Below are 8,259 nucleotides of genomic sequence, written 5' to 3' on the forward strand. Positions count from 1 at the left end.
TTGGGCTTCAGTGTCCGGGCTGTGGTGTAGTGGTTAAGAGCGGTGGACTCGTAATCTGGTGAACCGGGTTCGTATCTCCGCTCCTCCACATGCAGCTGCTGGGTGACCTAGGGCTAGTCACACTTCTCTGAAGTCTCTCAGCCTCACTCACCTCACAGAGTGTTTGTTGTGGGGGAGGAAGGGAAAGGAGAATGTTAGCTGCTTTGAGACTCCTTTGGGTAGTGATAAAGCAGGATATCAAATCCAAACTCTCCTTCATGGCTTTTCATATTCAGTTGCAAAAAGGGGATTGTTTAAAATTCGCAGACAACAGCCTTCCCCACAACCAACAGACCATTAGCCATACTTGCTGGGGGCTGATGAGAGTTGTAGCCCAGCAACATTTGGAGGCACCAGTTTGGGGAAAGCTGAATTGGGGATGTGTTGGGGTGGGAGAGGTGATTTTAATTCCTCTGAATTCTCCACCTCTGGTTTTTGGGTTAATAGCCATTTCAAGGGCCAATTGCCATGAAAGATGGCAGACCTGGGAATGATTAACAGAGCAGACTACATTTCCCAGCTCTGGAACGAAGCTTACGGATGATTCTTGCAAATTGGCTCCCATTTGGATGATTATATTGTGCGCAGGGTTGATTGCCTTTTATTTTCTGGCAGGGCTCCTTTCTCTCTGAGAAGCTAGCCCATGTTCAACACACAATGGGCAATTTCTATTGTTAATAATGCAAGGACAATAAACTCTATATGACGCAGCCCCAGAAGCTAGTGTGTTGATGTTTCAGGCAGCAGCCGGTTAATTTCTTGCTACGCTGGGCCTTAGACTTAAGGGAGCGTGCACTTTGCGGCGTTTAGAGGGAAATGTGTTTTGTTTTCCAGCTTCCACAGCCAGCCGTGTGCTGATTGGGCCATAAAGACTCGCATGTGACCCACCATTTGGGAAAACTCCGCTCTGCAACGCCACACTTCTTTGAGCTTATAAGGGGGTGCTTCTGTCCACAGTGATGTGCCCCCAGAGAACAGTTTGTGGGTTTTTCCAGCACAGAAGAGATCCCCGCAGACTTTTTGTGCAAGAACCAGCCTGGCTTTCCCCCAACTCCCAGTTCACTAGCTTCTGGTTACACTTTTCAGAAGAGCATTGTCAAGTAAGAAGCATGCTCAGCAAAAAAAACCCAACAACGTTGCCCCCCTATGATTAGCGGCAAGCGAGCGAAGCAGTACTTTTAACAGAGCCATCTGGTATTTAAAATTCTAAAAGGAAGCTTTCATGTCTCGCCGGTTCTTAGGATGAATGTTGAGGGGGGGGGGGGAATACAGACAGATAGATGTCACTGTGCTAGGCTGCTGTACATCCAGCAATGCCTGCATTGCAGTCTTTCGGTACCAAAGTGCAGGAAGTGGGTTAAAGCAGATCCTTCATTACGTTTCAAAGGCGTGATGCTGGTGGAGGTTCAAGTTACACAAAAGCCTGGAGGGACAAAGTAAGGAGGGTGTGTGTATGCGTAACAGCCAGTAATAAGCTATGTCTGCATCTCCAATGCCATCTGGCCATCACAGAGCTCTTAGAAAGCACAAAACCAGCAGAGCAACCCTTCTATTAGTAAACTAGAGATACTTGCTGAAGGCACAGGCATTAAGATGCTGATAAATCTCAAATGTGGTAGGACTTCCTAGTGGTTGGAAGGCATGGGGGATGCCATGCCCCCCCCTCCTTAGAAGAAAGTCCCGCTCCCAAAGTTGTGGAAAATTTCAATGGCACATCCTCCCCATCTGTCTATGTCCTGCAGAATTGTTTTATCAGTGCTTGGATCTCTTCATGGTCTTGAATCAATTTGTACCCGTGCTCTGCTGATCGCACAATGAAGACATCCCTTTTGCCTCCCTAATGGCATCTTCAGATCTAGCCCTGTCTATTCTGAATTTCGGGGATCCATAAGAACTTTTGAACAGCTCCCAGCAGGATGTTGATCTTTGAGGGGGAGGGCAATCAAAAGCACAGAGGACTGTTGCTTGAACCAGAAGGCAAGCACGAAAGAAAACAAATGTTCTTGATATGATATGAATTGTATTATATATTTCTCTAATACTTTAGCATGGACGTGTTTGGTATTTCCAGTTCATGGCTGTGTACACACCTCCACTTAATCTGCATCCAGTCATCCAGTGGATTTGGGAAGCGGTGAGCACACCGCATTAGCCACAATCCATTATCTATCTTGTTATTTCCTAGGAAATACTGCGTTTTGATGTGTGTGCATCTCCAAATCGGGTTTGATCCAAATGGAGATAGAGAAGAACCTAGCAGTGTTTTAAACTGGTAATGTTTATACAGCCTAAATTTACAGTCAAAACCCAATTAATTGCTAACTTGCAATGTATGAGCCATCCGTCCTGATCTATGGGTATGAATCAATGGGTATGACTGGGGAATCTTTTTGTGCTGCAATCCTATACACACTTTCCTGGGAGCCAATCTCATTGAACTCAATGGGCTTTGCTTCTGAATAGATGTATACAGCCACTGTAGTGTGGCGCTTAGTGTGTTGAACTTGGGAGACCACAGCACAAATCCCCCCTCAGCCACCAAGTTCACTGGGTGGCCTTGGGCCTGCCACCATCTCTCAGTCTTAACCTACCTCACAGGGTTGTTGTGAGCACAAAATGGGGAGGTGGAGAGCCATGTACATCATCTTGCGTTCCTTGGAGTTGTTGCATAAAAGCAACAACAATGAAATATGCACATATAGAATGGCACTGTTATTTAACTTCTGTAGCTTTGCACAGCAGGTTCGGTTTGTACCGCACGTCCTATACCCGAAATGCATCAAGATAAGTAAGGCCTGCGTCATCGAGATCTGTGATGTCATTCTTCTCAAAGGACGTACTGTACATGGTTTTGAGAAGGGTGCCTTGAGCCTAGTACCTACGGTTTTCAGCTCGGGCTTCTGACTGACCCAAGGAGGACCTTTGTACCAAATGTTTTGCAGAGATGGGAAAATTGACGGCACCGATAAAAGATACAAATTTAGAATCTTTTAAAGAAGACTGGAAAGTCTTTCTAGTCTATACAAAAAGTGATTTCCCCCATGCAAAGATCACAGCATGGCTTGAAGTGTAAGAAAATAGCAGAATATATTAAGAAACATGTTAAAGAGGATGAAATTAGATAAGACAGAACCTTAAAACGCAATTGTACATAATTCGGGTTATAAACATCGATGTTGGGTGAGCGGGAAGCCACTTGTTTTGTCGAATCAGAATGTAATTGTTGAGTAACAAATGTAACTTTCCATTTGGAAAAAAGAATAAAATATTATTATAATAAAAAGTGAAGACATTTGTGACTGCTTAAAGTGGGCCAAAAGTTCACTGTTGTGATCTTGACTCTGATCAGCCCTGCCCTGCCTGTGAGTTGCCACAGGCACTGGGCTGACTCTTCTGACAGAAATCAAAAGCAGGAACTAGATTTATTTTCCCCGCTGGTTCAAAAAGGCAGCTCTCATGTTATTGGCTTTATCCGTAAGCCCTCATCGGCAACGCAAGGCAGCAACCTAGAATCATAGAATCATAGAGTTGGAAGAGACCACAAGGGCCATCGACTCCAACCCCCTGCCAAGCAGGAAACACCATCAGAGCACTCCTGACATATGGTTGTCAAGCCTCTGCTTAAAGACCTCCAAAGAAGGAGACTCCACCACACTCCTTGGCAGCAAATTCCACTGTCGAACAGCTCTTACTGTCAGGAGGTTCTTCCTAATGTTTAGGTGGAATCTTCTTTCTTGTAGTTTGGATCCATTGCTCCGTGTCCGCTTCTCTGGAGCAGCAGAGAAGCTTACAGCCCACAAGCCTCCTTCAGAAGATGATGGAATTTGCTTCCACAAGAGGTAGCTTTAAAGGACAGCTTTAGAGGAAGAGTTGACAACTTTGTGGAGAACGAGGTTATTCCTGGTCATGAGCCATGATGGCTATATGCTCCATCTCCACTGTTAAGAGGCAGTAGTCTCTGAATACCAGCTGCCAGGAACTGAAAGAGGGGAGAGTGCAGGTGTCCTCAGGTCTGCTTCTGGGATTCCCACGGGCATCTGTTCGGCCCTTGTGACAACAGAGTGCCAGACGAGATAGACCTTTGGTGTGATTCAGCAGGTTCTCCAGATGTTCTGCTATTTCCTCTGCATCCTGCACGTGTGCCCAACCTCTCCCTTGCCGGATCTTCCTCACCTCCACATTTTGCTCCCGTGCGCTGTCCCGCCTGAGTAATTCAAACCCCTCACACAGCTGTGCACAGAGAGCTTTGCCGGATTTCACAGCGCTTAATTAACATTATCGTTTTCCTTGCTTTTCTCTTCTGCCTGACTCATTCTCTGCTGCTCTCATTCTGTTTCCCGAAATAAACACTCTCCTTATTCAAATATGTCACAGGGTGCCCTCCAGATGTTTAATGTATATTTCATCAGTCTTGGGCTGATGGGAGTTGTAGTCCCAAAAGCATCACACCCAGTTGGCGAAGACTGCCCGAAGCTATCTCAGGGAGTTGTCGTAGGCTAAAATGGAGAACCGTGAAGCTCCTGTATATGAAAATGCTACTGAAATAGTAATAGCACAGATAAAGGGAGATGTATGAAATCCCCTGTTTCAGGGCAAAAGTCATTTCAGTAAGTTATTTTAATTGAAATCCCTGCTGAGGAAGGAATACACAGTGTTATCATGTAGACCTTGGGCTCCAACCGTATTTTATATCATCAAGAAAAACTCCACAGGAATAGGGCAGGGTTTAAGTGGAAATCAGGATCCCAGACAGATGAGTCAGGGAGCCAGGGAGAGATTTAAGACCAGGATGAGTCACCTTGCATTTCGAGAACTGAGATATATAGTACCCTTGCACATTCTTCTACCATGCTAACAGGGGAAGACCCACAATCAGAGGCTGAGATCAGAAGACTGGTGACACCTGGTCTACCCCAACCTCTCCCTTTGGGCCCTATCCTGACTTGAATGCTGAGACCTAGCATTCCTCCATCCTGGAAAAGGACTTTCCTGTTGCACTGTAGATAAGTTGTTGCTGCCAGTATACAATTGCATTTCCCAGGAGCAATGTACGCTCTTCACTGCCTCTCTCTTAGCTCATAATTTCAAACATCCTCTAAGGAGAAAAGATTAAATTGAGTTCTGGATAGACAGGTGCCCTAAGCAGAGGAGTGCTCTTTTCTGATGCAAAGTGAAGAAGACACAACTGAAATATAGTTTTCGCACAAAGCAATCTTGACATAGAGTTCTTATACTTGTACAAATCCTCTCCGACAGGTATCTCCTAGGCCAAGGTTTCCCAAACTTGGTTCTCCAGCTGTTTTTGGACTACAACTCCCATCACCCTTAGCTAGCAGGACCAGCGGTAAGGGATTATGGAAATTGTAGTCCCCAAATAGCTGGAGACCAAAGTTTGGGAAACCCTGTCCTAAGCTAATGCTTTTTCTAGGTGAGGAAGCAGTTGGAATCATAGAAGTGTAGAGGACCACAAGGGCCATCAAGCCCAACTTCCTACAATGCAGGAATATTTTGCCCAAGGTGGAGATCAAACTTGGAACCCTGAGATTAAGAGTCTCGTGCTCTACCAGCTGAGCTGGAGAAAGCTTTGAATCTCAAAGGGGTAAATGACTATGCTTTGGGAGATTTAAAGCATTAAAGCCAACAACAAAGTGAACTGGACTCCTTGGCAGGTTTTGAATAAATAATAATAATAATAATAATAATAATAATAATAATAAATTTTATTTATACCCCGCCCTCCCCAGCCAAAGCTGGGCTCAGGGCAGCTAACAACAATCAAAATAATCCAACATTCTAAAAACCTTTCATTATAAAAATTAATTAAAATCAAATTGATGGCAACCATTAAGCAAGATTCTGTGCAGATTGCCAGAGGAGGGGGTCAGGCTGCGCCCTGACCAAAGGCCTGGTGGAACAGCTCTGTCTTACAGGCCCTGCGGAAAGATGTCAGGTCCCGCAGGGCCCTAGTCTCTTGTGACAGAGTGTTCCACCAGATCAGGGCCACAGCCGAGAAAGCCCTGGCTCTAGTTGAGGCCAGCCTAACCTCTCTGAGGCCTGGGACCTTCAGGATGTTTTTATTTGCAGACCGTAGGTTTCTCTCAAATTTTTTATTTGAGGATTTATACAATTTTGTAACATGCAGAGAATAGCATCTGTAGAGAAACCAGAGATTGGAGCTGAGGGAAGTTGGGGGGGGGGAGGGAGGGGAGGGGGGTTATTTTATGGGGGGAGGGGGAAAATGGGGGGGAAATGAAGGATGATGTGCATTAAGACAATAGGTTTTGTTTAAATTCTTAATATTTTTTTTAAAAAAAGCATTAAAGCCAATTGAGGAGGGTGAGTAGTTTTTTTACTTTCTTACATTTATACCACCTTTTCCTCAAAGGATCTCAAGGTAGTCTACATGGTTCCTCTTTCCCCATTTTGTCCTCACAACAACCCCATGAGCTCGCTTAGGCTGAGATACAGTGGCTGGCCCAAGGTCAGTGGCTGAGTGGAGATTCGAACCCTGGTCTCCCAGGTCCTAATCCAACTCTCTCACCACTACACCAGTGTTCGAAACTCCCCTTGTTGTAGGCGCATTTTGCGACAGGGAATTTAATTAGCGTGAGCAGTTTTTGAGCTCTGGGCGCGGTACTGCGCCCAAGATTTCAGATTAAAACTGCAGAGTGGAAGGAAAGGAGGATCCTTTTCTGCCTCCTCAATTCCAGCTACTCTCTGAAGACTGGAGAAGAGACCCTCTTAAGAATATTAGGGGGGTGGGCAGGGGAAGGATTGGATCATGTGAAAAATGAACATACCTTGGTATTAAAGAAAAAGCATGCCTAGATATTTTGTTGTGCCTCCCTAATTAATCTTATGGTGTTGGAGGAGACTCTTGAGAGTCCCATGGACTGCAAGAAAATCAAACCTCTCCATTCTGAAGGAAATCAGCCCTGAGTGCTCACTGGAAGGACAGATCCTGAAGCTGAGGCTCCAATACTTTGGCCACCTCATGAGAAGAGAAGACTCCCTGGAAAAGACCCTGATGTTGGGAAAGATGGAGGGCACAAGAAGGGGACGACAGAGGAAGAGATGGTTGGACAGTGTTCTCGAAGCTACCAGCATGAGTTTGACCAAACTGCGGGAGGCAGTGGAAGACCGGAGTGGCTGGCGTACTTTGGTTCATGGGGTCACGAAGAGTCGGACACGACTAAACGACTAAACAACAACAACAAAATTTAGGATTAAGGTGCCATTTAGCTTCTAGCTTTCATATCTCAGTTTCTAATACTGCACTACACCACAATGGCAGTAGCAGCTTCTAGGAGCCAGGTGCTCTTGTGCAGTTTGGGGTTCAAACATGCAGCCTAAGAGACTTGGACCAAGGTGTGTAGTGAAGCCACAGACTAACAAGGCTCACACAGCAGCCTGAATCTCTGCCCTACCCCTTCCTCAAACCACTGCAAGCAATTGCTCCTTGCTATTCCGCTGATGGTTGTTTCCCCCTTTGAAATCAAGGAATCATATGTGCTGTCTGGGAGGCAGACCGACACCCTTCCACTTAGTGAGTGCATTGCTTCCTTCCATTTGGAACGGGTTTTACTTGTTTTGTTCTCGCAATGTTTTATCTGTTTTTATAATGCGACGTTCTACTGTTGTGATCCGCCCTAGGGACTAGGATGAGGGGCAGGTAATAAAATCTGATGCACAAATAAATGAATATAGATTCTGACAATTGCCTCCAGAGTAACAGAAGTAAAAGGGAATATTAAACTAATTATCTCTGCCCGACCTAACCTTTAACCAAGGCCTCGTCCCTCCTTTTAGTACGGAGAGGAAGTTCTGATGCCTGTGAAGGAATTGTTTGCACGAGTGGCGCTGTGGGTTAAACCACAGAGCCTAGGACTTGCCGATCAGGTCGGCAGTTCGAATCCCCGCGACGGTGTGAGCTCCCGTTGCTCGGTCCCTGCTCCTGCCAACCTAGCAGTTCGAAAGCACCTTAAAGTGCAAGTAGATAAATAGGTACCACTTCGGCGGGAAGGTAAACAGCGTTTCTGTGCGCTGCTCTGGTTCGCCAGAAGCGGCTTAGTCATGCTGGCCACATGACTCGGAAGCTGTACGCTGGCTCCCTCGGCCAATAAAGTGAGATGAGCGCCGCAACCCCAGAGTCGGTCACGACTGGACCTAATGGTCAGGGGTCCCTTTACCTTTTCAACAGCTATCCTATGCATGTTTTCT

The sequence above is a fragment of the Podarcis tiliguerta genome, assembly GCF_965153285.1.
Source record: "Podarcis tiliguerta genome assembly, chromosome: 2".
Lineage (NCBI taxonomy): Eukaryota > Metazoa > Chordata > Lepidosauria > Squamata > Lacertidae > Podarcis > Podarcis tiliguerta.